General features: G+C 51.5%; 1 long non-coding RNA gene across 7 annotated transcripts; it reads right to left on the bottom strand.

Annotated features, from left to right (window-relative positions):
- Window positions 1-689: 689 nt before the first annotated feature.
- LOC105239839 lies at window positions 690-11,249 on the bottom strand. 7 transcript variants are annotated; one of them, XR_004628961.1, is made up of 4 exons: window positions 10,973-11,249; window positions 5,019-5,209; window positions 4,682-4,831; window positions 690-949 (listed from the first exon to the last, which is right to left on the bottom strand). It is a non-coding gene; the product is annotated as an uncharacterized LOC105239839 (long non-coding RNA). The 7 variants fall into 7 exon arrangements; XR_004628956.1 differs by having other exon boundaries at window positions 690-954; window positions 10,973-11,248; XR_004628959.1 differs by lacking the exon at window positions 690-949 and adding an exon at window positions 964-1,078.
- Window positions 11,250-11,381: the final 132 nt, after the last annotated feature.

Here is an 11,381-nt window from a genome sequence, read left to right as displayed (position 1 = left end):
GACCTCTGTGTGGTCCGCGAGGTGGACGGGCCCACGTGGGTGGGTACAGGAGCAGGCATCAGTGAAGTCACTCAGCCCCGCAGAAGGTCCGCATTCCTGGAAGGGGCTGTGGAAAGGTCCCCTCCGCCCCCACCCCCCAATTCCTGCTGTTCAAACAAGGCACAAGGAGCGGCAGGAGGCCAGCGTGGAAGAGGAGGCTGGAGTCAGTTCGCAAAGGACCTGGAATCCAGACTAGTCATTAGACTGGGCCCTGCTGATGTGGTTTTGGAATATAGGTGAGGTTCAGTGGGGTGGAGTCCGGAGCTGACGACCAAGAGAGAATTCTTGAGGCATCTTTGGTGCAAAATGGCGGTTTATTAAAGCACAGGGACAGGACCCGTGGGTGGCTGACTATATACTATGGGGTTGGGGGAGGTAAGGAAAAGGAAGGTTGAGAAAGTACTTTCATATGTTAAAGAGACTCACGGGATCCCGAGGCCTTGCCATTGTCAAGTTAAGGTTGTTTTTCCCTCCAGCAAGGCATTAGCATGAAGATAGAAGGAAACTTCCTGCAGGAACATTACTCTCTGCCTGCTCTGCCTGCTTCAAGTATCCATCAATGGGCTGCAGGTTATAAGGACATTTAATAATTTTATCTTACATTTCCTTCTGGAAGCTAGGTTATTGATGGAAATACTTTGTTCTTGTAGACTGCTAAGACATTTGTAAACTGAGGGAGACTCATGTCTTGCAGGATTGTGATCTCTGTAAGTTAACTATTTGTTTTTCCTTTCCTTAGCTTCAGGGCAGCCAGGAGTGCCTGAGGAATGTCAGTCACATCTATCCCATCTTGGGGGGGCAGGGGTTGGTGTCGGCTTCTGCTTTGTCCTCAGCTGGCCCTCTGTTCCCTCGTCACTGTTGTGGGCAGAGGTGGTGTGGGCTGAGGAGGAAGGCGGAGTCCAAGGCCAGCCTGTCCTGCCCAGGGAAAGGGCAGTGTCACAAGGGTGAACCTGGGGGTAGTCAGCCTCCTCCCCTGGGTTATTATCTGCAGTTGACAACCGAAGAAACAGCTGGGGCAGAGTGGCAAGAGAACTGAGAGCTGGAAGGCAGACAGGAGGGAATGTCAGCTGTCTCTCTTCCACCAAGAACTCCCCTGTGGGTGGGTGGCCTCCTCTCCAGCTTCCCCCCCCCCACCCAGATGTCCACCGCAGACATCTCTTCTACTCTCCAAGTAATACTCTCCCCAAGGTCATCTGTGATCTGGATGCAGCTGACATAAATGGACACCATACAAGCCTGGCGTCTGGTCCCTATCCACCTCTGACCCTCTGGCTCAGCTGGGGAGTGGGGGCCTCTTCCCCATCCCTAGGGCTCTTCTGCAGACTAGGCAGCTCAGCAAGGTCACAGTCGCATGCCAACAACGAACATGCAGAAACTAAAATGAAAGACACAATACCGTTTACAATTACTTCGGAAAATTAAATACTTGGGTCTGTAACAATCAATGAAAGGAAACCTCAACAGAAATGGAGTCAGGATTCCAGAAGGGGGAGCTCTCGTGCTGTACCATTCAACATCCGATATCGCCAGTACAGACCCTAACAGAAGAACCCCCACTAGGAAAGAATCTTCAGTTACAAGCCCCAAGAGGAAGAGATGCACATTGCATCTCCTACAAGAAGTGAACGACCCCGCAACTCAGCCAGTGAGAAACTGCCATCACTGTAGTGGGCTCCTGCCTTTCTCCCGTGGACTTTCATTCACAGCAACCCCTCCCAACTTCCTCCTTCTTCTCTTTCAAATAACATCCCTCTCCTTTGTTTGTTGGACGGGGCTATGATTTTGGCTGCAGCTTGCTTGTCCTGCATTGCAATTCTTTGTTATTCCTGAGTAAAGTCTTTTTTTTTTTTTTTTGGCTGGTAAAAAAACTTTTATTTTTAAGGTCAACAGGTATAAACTTAGCAAACTGTACACAGAACTTGCATGATAAAATTTATGCAACACAAGCGAAAGAAATCAATGGAGACCTTAAAAAAAGGGAGAGATATACCATGTTCATGGATTAGAAGGCTCAACGCAATAAAAATGTCTGTTCTTCCCAGATTGACCTATAGACCTAATATAACTCTTATCAAAAGGGTTTTGTAAACATAGACTGGGAAAAAAGTATTTGCAAACCACATATCCAACAAAGCACTGGTATCTAGAATGTATAAAGAGCCCTCAAAACCCAACAGTGTAAAAAAAAAAAAATAGTCCAATTAGCAAAAGACATGAAGAGACATCTCACTGAAGAGAATATACAAATGGCAAATGATGATGAATGGCTAACATCACTAGCTATTAGGAAAATACAAATTAAAACCACAATGAGATACCACTACACACCTTTCGGAATGGCCAAAAGAAAAACCAATGAGGGGCGCCTGGGTGGCGCAGTCGTTAAGCGTCTGCCTTTGACTCAGGGCGTGATCCCGGTGTTCTAGGATTGAGTCCCACATCAGGCTCCTCTGCTATGAGCCTGCTTCTTCCTCTCCCACTCCCCCTGCTTGTGTTCCCTCTCTCGCTGGCTGTCTCTCTCTGTAAAATTAATAAATAAATTCTTTAAAAAAAAAAACAACAACAACAACGGCGTTCGGCGCTGGTGAGGTTATGGGTAACTCAGTTACTCATCCGTTGCTGTGAAGAATGTAAATGGTGCAGCCACTGCAGAAAACAGGTCGACAGTTTCTTATCATTCAACCCAGCACTCTGAGGCATTTATCCCAGAAAACTAAAAACTTATTTTCAACAAAAATCCATAACAAATGTTTACAGCATCCTTATTTGTGATACCCAAAAACTCAAAACAACCCATTTGCCTTTTAGTGAGCAAATGGTTAAGCCAACCACAGGGCATCCACACCACGGAATGGGGCTCAGGGAATGGACTGTCCATACACAAAACAGTTGGAGGAATCTCAGGGTAATTATGCTGAGTGGGGGAAATCCAAATTCAGAAGGTGATACCCTATATAATCTATTAACCTTAAAGTGAAACTGCCCATTATTTTACCAGCAAAAATGGGTTTATTCGGGAATAGCAGAGAATTGCAGTCCTCGGCAAACAACCTACCGCAAAACCATAGACTAGTCTGGAAAACAGAGAAGAGGCTCTTTTATAGAGGAAAGAAGGACTTGGGAGGACTGTTGTAAACAGAAAGTCCATTGGGGTAAAACTGGCAGATGGAAGTGTAATGGCTTCTCATTGGCTGGGCTGTTGCTGGGGGAGAAGGAAACTTTCCTCCCTCTGGGATGGAGTAGTAGCTACAGGGGAACTGACTCACTTTCAAGGTCCGTCTCTTCTTGTTGGGTCTGCAGTTAAGAGCTTCACCTGTGGGACCTCCCTATTCCATTTTAGTGAGGTTTCCCTTTATTAATATTCACAAATACCATTTGTTTACATTTTTCAAAAGATAAAAATTCAGAAGTGGAGAGCAGATTAGTAGTTTTAAGAGGGAGCAGGTGGGAGGTGGGGTCCCCCGGTGATAGAAATACTCTGTCCTGACTGTGGCAGTGGGTACAGGAGTCTGTGTGTGACACAGCTGTGTGATGGGAGTGTAAGCAGAACTGGAGAAACCTCAGACCGTGATTCATCAATGTTGGTACCATGACTGTGATACAACACGCTGTGTTTTGAAGACGTTATCTTTGGGGGAAACTGAGCAAAGCATAGAAGGAATCTCTATATTATACCTTACAACTGCATTTGAATCTATAATTATCTGAAAATAAGTTTAATTTTAAAAACTCACATAACATGGAAAGCACACTCATTTGGAAACAACTTTTTCCACTCTCACATTTATTTAAATTTGGGCAAGTATCTTCAACATAAGCAGCTAAGCTGTTCAAGTTTTGAATCGAGGTGAAGCACCCTCCCCAAAGCCTCATTTTGCACCTAGAATCCACACCGTTGGGACCACCACATCCGAAGAAACCCCTCAGTGATCTCCACCTAGTGTCTTCCTTTAAACGTGATCTTTAAAGGTTTGTTTAGGGGCGCCTGCGTGGCGCAGTCATTAAGCGTCTGCCTTTCGCTCAGGGCGTGGTCCCGGCGTTCTGGGATCGAGCCCCAGATCAGGCTCCTCTGCTGGGAGCCTGCTTCTTCCTCTCCCACTCCCCCTGCTTGTGTTCCCTCTCTCTCTGGCTGTCTCTATCTCTGTCAAATAAATAAATAAAAAATCTTTAAAAAAAAAAATAAAGGTTTGTTTAAAATAACATTGACACAAAATTATGACTAAATCTTTGTTCCAATTTTTTTTTTTTTAAAGATTTTATTTCTTTATTCGACAGAGATAGAGACAGCCAGCGAGAGAGGGAACACAAGCAGGGGGAGTGGGAGAGGAAGAAGCAGGCTCACAGTGGAGGAGCCCGATGTGGGGCTCGATCCCGTAACGCCGGGATCACACCCTGAGCCGAAGGCAGACGCCTTAACCGCTATGCCACCCAGGCGCCCCTCCAATTTTTTATCTCCTTCTTTCTTAACCAAATACAGACGCCCATCAGCATCCCAGACTAGCATTAATCAAGGCTTTTTCAGGCCACTGTCTTCCCTAAATAGTATCTTGTTCAAAATTAAGCAATTGAGAGCAGTCCCTTTGCCAAGAATGGAGCAAAGGCAATACCTTCTTCGCTGAGGATAGTGGGGAAGAAATCTCACCTTAGATGATGACGTGGCCACAGCCCTTCCTGTTGGATTGGTTTTTACTTGGCTTTTATCTGCTCCTCTCAAGGGAATGTCAACCATTTGAGGGCAGGAGCCAGTCTGTGCACACCCGAATCCCTGGAACAGGCTGGGGCCAGCACACAGCTGTGGAAGAAGATACAAGTGTGTGGGGTGGGGGACCTGTCTGCCTTGCCCCTGGCCTGTCCAGCAGGTTCTCCACAGGGCGGTCCACTCCCCCCACCCCGCCCTGCAATGCACACCCTGGACAGGAACCTCTGAGCCTGTCTGATTCCAGGTGCACAGCCTCCCTTCCCAGCACCCCCGTCTTTACTCATGTCCACTCCATGCTGCCTTCCCCGAGTCACGGCTGCGGAAAGCTCACGCGCACCAGCACTGCGTCACAGCAGGGAACCGCACAAGCAGATCAGAATCTGGATTCTCAGGCTGCCTCAAAAAGGACGGTGTGACTGCATCCTTATCCGTCTGGGAGGCCGATCGGGGAATCTGCACTGGAATGTGAACCTGTTTAGTTAGAGGAAGAAAGTCTTTGGTCACTGTGGTCTGTGCTCCAGTCCGTCCCCACCAGAGAGAAGCCCTTGGGGTTGCCTCCTCCTAACCCGTCCGTCCCTCCCACAGTCTAGGGAAGCCAGCCTCAGAGGCTCATCGCGCCTCAAAGTCACGACGAGTATCTGCGACCGCAGCGGGCTGGCCCGGCTCACGGAGGACTCTGGGGCCCAGTCTTGTTCTTGTCGCTCAGACCTGTTCAGCCCTCTAAAAAAGAGGACGGATCTGAGTCCTCGCTTTTCTGTAAGCGCACAGCGAGGTGGGCAGGTTTTTGTATGCGTGTGGTTAGCTGTTCACCTGCTTGGTGTGTGTCGAATATGAGATGGTGTCTAGGTGTGTTCGCGTGTGTTATGTAAGACGGTGTGGTTTTTGGTGTGTGTGGTGCAAGATGGGTCTCTGTGTTTTGTGTATGTGTCATGGGGTGAAACGGGAAACAGGTGTCTAATTCCTTGGTGTGTAGTGTGTACAAGTGCGTCTACTGTGTGAGCGTGTAAAGTGAGTGTGTGTTAAATCAGAAACTGTGCTGGGTCTGAGATTGTGCTCCACGTGTGAGCTCACAAGCCAGCCTACCACAGGTCACACATATGTGTATGCAGGAACCACGGGACCCGGCTCAGAGGGGAAGAGCTCCTGTCCCTTGCAGCCACAGCAGAGCCTTGCGTTGGTTCCCCCGGTTCTCGTCTCCGTGGGCAGGCGGGTGGCGTGCACGTGCTGTGGGGTGTGGTTCAGAAGAACCCCGAAACAGGAAACTCTTACCTCACACAGGACTGCTGTGAGCGTCCCCACCCTGCCTTCCGGAGAGAGAACCCTTCTCTTCATGCTGGAATGTGAGCAACCCTCCTCCAGGGAAGGGAAGGGTTGGGCACTTCTGACCATCCCGGATGTCTCTGAGACAGACATTCTGAACGAGGCTGTAAACGATTTTGCTCTGAGGACCCGGACCAGGCAGAACCAGAAACCTGAGAGATCCATGGAGAACGGCCTCCTAACTGGATCTACTTTCACAAATACCTCCACAGGGGCCCTGAGGTCGAGTCCGGTTTTGGGCTCTCTGTGCACGGTGCACAGTGGGCTTGAGGTTCTCTCTCTCCCTCTCCCTCGGCTCCTCCCCCATGCATTCTCTCTCTCTCTCAAATAAATTGATCTTAAAAAAAAAACACAAAAAACCTTGATAGGTACCTGATTTTTTGTTTGTGGATACGACATGACGAATCTTTAAGCAAGGCATTCTGAGGTGGAAAAGAGGTGTTGTGTCTGTGCATGTGTGAGAGAGAGAGAAAGAGAGAGGGCCATGAGAGTCTAGTTTATTTGTGTACAATATGAGTAATGGGTGTCTGACTTTTCTCTGTGTGGTTGAAATTAGCACCTAATTTTTCTGTGTGTTGTATGGCATGACATTTTGTGTATGGTGTGAGATACTTACCAAATGTTTCTGGTGTACGTTGGAAATGGGTGTCCATCTGTTTGTGTAGAGAGATGTGTATTTATTCGTGTGTGTGCTTTGAGGTCAGTGCAGCCCAACTGACTGTCGTTTTGCTCTTTCAACCCTCTCTGTTTTATGACACAGTTGTCCTGCTACTGCCACCGGCCTGCTGCAACCCACAAGGGTTTTAACACAGGCAAGCACACAGAACACACAGTAGTCCTCATTTACTGGGTGAGTGGTAACTCTCTGCACACTGTTCTCTCCACCCTGATTATCCTTTTTTCTTTTTTAAAGATTTTATTCATTTATTTGCGGTTGAACAAGCGAGAGAGAGCACGAGCAGGGGAGAGTGGTAGAGGGAGAAGCAGACCCCTCACTGAAGCAGGCCCATCCCAGGACCCCGAGATCACAACCTCAGCTGAAGGCAGACGCCCCCTGACTGAGCCACCCAGGAGTCCCTGCACCCTGCGTATCCTAGTGGTAGGTCTAGCTCTCACCCCTGGCGGTGGCCCCATGATGGTGTGCACGGGTATCGGCCACTCTTGCTGCAGCTACCAGGACCTGGAGTGTGGAGACGCACACCTGAGGCCTTGCGGCCTGGCTCCAGTTTTTTTGGTTACAAATTATGCTTCAATTAGCAGCTTGTACATGGGTTTTTTTGTTTTGTTTTTTTTTTTGTTTTTGCCAGTGTTTTGCCAGTTTTCCCAATTTATCTTTGGGATAAATTCCTACTTCGGGATAGCTGGGCCAAAGGATAGATATCCATGTAGTTTCACTGGATGTTATCAATCTCCATTAGATTATACGAGAATCTTGCCAACAAAATAAGTTATCAAATAGCGGGGTTTTGTCGCCAGACTGGTCAGGAGAAGGCTCAGTGGATGTCTGACCATAGACCTGAGGGAGAGAAGAGCCACATGGGCAGCAAGAACGGGCCACCCAGGTCCAGGAGCGGCTCTGCCAAGCCTTGAGACGTGAGAGCCGGCATGTCCAGGAGAGCCATGCAGTCGGAAGAATTGAGTTGGGGAGAGCAACCAGGGCCAGGCCAGAGACAAGGCAGGGCTGGACCCCAAGGCAGGACCTTGGAGACTCAGAGCAACCACTGGGCTGCTATGCAGAAGCTTGGCACCCTCCAACTCAGGTATTGAAGGGTCCGCTCATTGGCTGCTCTATTCAGCATAGCCTGGGGGCGGGGAAGAGGCTGTGCAAACAACCCAGACAGAACAGGTGGGCTCAGGCCACGGCAGCAGCTGCGGAGTCCAAGAGCCATGGCTGGGTTAAGACATATTTGAAGATAAAGCCCCCAGGACTTCCCCAGGAATTGGATGTGAGAAAACAGAGAAAGACAGGAATCAGGAATGAGTCCAAATATGTGTGCCCCAGTAACAGAAAAAATGGAGTGGCTATCGGTTGAGAAGAGGAAGAGGGAAGGAAGCAGATCACCTGTGTAGCTTTGAGTTGTGTCCTGAGCCTGGTGGGAATGATGACTGTTGTTCACTGGAGGGGCACGTCATGCGTAAACATTGGAACATAGCCATCATCTGCACTGGACTTGAAACCATGGGCGGAGTGAGCACTGGCCAGGAGAGGAGCCTCAGGACAAGGAGAGGGGGCCGGGCAGGAAGAGACCAGGAGGAGAGAGGGTGGCAGAGGGGCCAAGAAGGTGCCAGTCATGGGGCAGAGCACGAGTGGAGAATGGGCCACGGGGAAAGTATTTGAGGAGAGAGCAGCACAGGGGGTCATGGAGATGACAATGGCCACTGGAGAGAGCCCACAATGTCTTGGGTGCCTGGACCAGAGCATTTTGTTGCAGTGGGGGCACGGCAGACACCTGAGGGTTTAAAAGAGAACATGGAAGGGGAAATCAGAGAGGCGGAGTGTAGACAGCTCTCTGGAGGAGTCGTGCTGTGAAGACAAGCCCAGAAGTACACCATCAGGAGAGAACAAGTCCTGTTCTGTTCTGTTAAGACAGGCGGCCTCACCCTGAGTTTGTGAGCGAATGGAGTGATCCCACACACACACTGGCCTGGGAGAGGTGAGGAGGAACAACTGGGTGGGTGCCGAGGACAGGCCGGTGCCCCGGGATGGCTGGGTGGCACAGGAGTGAGGACAGCTCACCCTCCGGGGAGGAGGGAGCAGTGGGCTTTGGGGGGGGGACTGTGTCCTCTCACTGCTTGTGCTATAGTTTCTAGTTTCTTCTTTCTTTCCTGCTCTGTTGAGGTGTAAACCACACATATGTAGCCGGTACACTTCAGTGAGTTTTGCCCCATGTATACACCCATGAATGTACCACCACCACCCACACAGCACGCAGTTCCATCATCTCAGGTTTCCTTGGGGCCCTGTAATCACCCTGCTCTTGGGCTTTTGCTCTGAGTGAAACTCCTAGAGGCTTTTGAGCAGAGGAGAAACCTGGCTTGACTAATGTGTTATGAAAGTTACTGCTCTGTGTTGAGAATAGATGTTGGAGGAGGGAGCGTCAAGGAAAGAAGCAGAGAGACCGGTCTGGAGGCTATGCACTAATCCAGGGCCAATCAATGACCTCGGGCCAGAGTGGGGATGGAAAGCTATAGCCATATTCTGAGGGGTCTGCTGACAGCAGGTATGGGAAGAAAGGACCCCAGTGTCTTGGCTTAGCAGGCAGGATGGAGCCCTCTCCTCTGCAATGGGGGTTGGGGTGAGTAGCAGGCTTGGGGGGAGATCAGGAGTTGATATACTGATATCAGAGCCTGAGGTCCCTAAAGATATCCCAGCAGGGATATGTCCAGACAGTTGGCTATGGGAGCCCAGGGTTGAGGGTCAAGGTCTGGGGTGTTGTTGCTGACGACGTCCCCAGGGAGAGCAGGCAGATCAGATGTCCTGTCTGCACTCTTGGAGAGAGACCTGCGGCCATGCCTCCCGCACACACTCTGGCTCTCCCCCATTTGCAGACAGAGAGCTACAGTGTCAGAGGGCCATCACATGACTTCCTGGGGTCACTGCCCTGTGCCCAGGGCTGTTCCTGGCCTGTTATCCCCACTTCTGACACCCAGGCCTCCACTCCAGCCTGGTTCAACTTAGCTGCCATTTCACTGCATCAGGGCCTTCCTCCCCCAGTGTGAAGGGCTGCCACAGCCCCCCTCCCCAGTGCCGGTCTCTGGGTGAGGACTTGGGCTCAGGCAGCCTTCCCTCTCTCCAGTGTGGTCATCTCTCCCTGTACCCCATCAGTACCACTGAGGCTCTGACCCAAACAGAAAACAGCCCTCTAGTCCCAGAAGCCCCCTCCAAAGCAAAACATCTGGAAATGTTGTCTGTACTTACCCACCTCCCTTGAGCCCACCACAATTCGGTTTTTACCCTAACAACACATCCACACTGCACTGGCCAAGGTCCCAGAAGGGTCCCACTCCCCAGACCCCCCTCAGCAGCCTATCAGACATCACTCACTCCTGGGGACCCTCCTCCCCAGTCTGCTCAATCTGGGTCTTTCTCGCTGGACCCTCCTGGACTCGCTGGTTTCTCCATGTGGGCAGGGAGCTCAGTCCCCCCCAGCCCTCACTCACTCTTTTGACTTGCTCATTCATCTCCAAACACCGCAAACTCATACTACACTCCTGAAGCCCACAACCTCACAGCAGCACCACTGGGAGTCTAACAGCTATTAGGACTGGACTCCTGACTCCACTCTCCTGCACTCCATCACCATCCCCAGATTCTCGGAGACTGTCCACCCTTCCAGCTGTTCCCCACCCATCCCTGCCTATTCTCAAGCTGAGTTCCAGCAGTCCACACTTCCTCCACCACCCCCCCCGGGTACCACCCAGTGCAGTTCCACGGCTTCTCCCCTGCACTGCCTCCTGCATTGGTCCTGCCAGACAAACACAAGACAGTCAGAGGCCACCACCGTGCCATCACCTCTCTGTTCAGAATGCCCAGGGACCCCTTCATCTGACCTCATGTCCTCCCTCTCCCTGCCCCATGCCCTCTGGCTTCCTTGCTGGCCCCTGGCAAGGATCCTTCAATCTCCCCACTTTGCAGCTTGGTGCTGGAGGACAACTTGCCTGTGAACCCCACCTCCAGATATTTGCAGGGCTCGTTCCCTCTGTGTTCCTATTCTGTGCCTCTACGGCTGGCTCCTTCTGTGTCCCTTACACACCCATCCACCCCACTGTAACTAACACTGCAGACAGCCACTGCCTCCCCCACCCAGTTTATCTGGCTCCCACATGACACCAGATTTATTTTTTCCTCTGTTATTGCCCCCCCCGCCAAGGTGTGGACCCCACGAAGGGGTGGACGTCACAGTCACTACTTACAGCTCCAGGGCAGAGCCTGTGCACGGGTGGACGCACGGAGTTGCCGGGGTCAGCCCTGCTCCCCACTCCTGCTCTCCTGCCTGGTGCACGGAGAGCGCTCGGTGCTAGGTCCCAGAAAGGACTGGATCGCAAGAACGAGACCGACTCCGCCACAGGAATGCCCCGGTCCGGAGCCGGGCTCAGGGCCAGCTGCCTACTGCGCCCTGTGTCCAGCAGGACTCACCCCCAAGCCCGGCGAGCACCCGCCGACCACGCCCCCTCCGGCCACGCCCCCTCCGGCCACGCCCCTGCAATCCTCCACCTCCTCTGCGGGCCCCGCCCCCGGCACCCTCCGGCTCCAGATCCCTGGCCTAGCCCTGCCCGAACGCGCCTGCGCCTTCTGACCACGCCCCTGCCCCGGTCACGCCCC

This window comes from Ailuropoda melanoleuca, chromosome 11, assembly GCF_002007445.2.
Source record: "Ailuropoda melanoleuca isolate Jingjing chromosome 11, ASM200744v2, whole genome shotgun sequence".
Lineage (NCBI taxonomy): Eukaryota > Metazoa > Chordata > Mammalia > Carnivora > Ursidae > Ailuropoda > Ailuropoda melanoleuca.
This window is presented reverse-complemented; position numbering and strand designations above follow the sequence as displayed.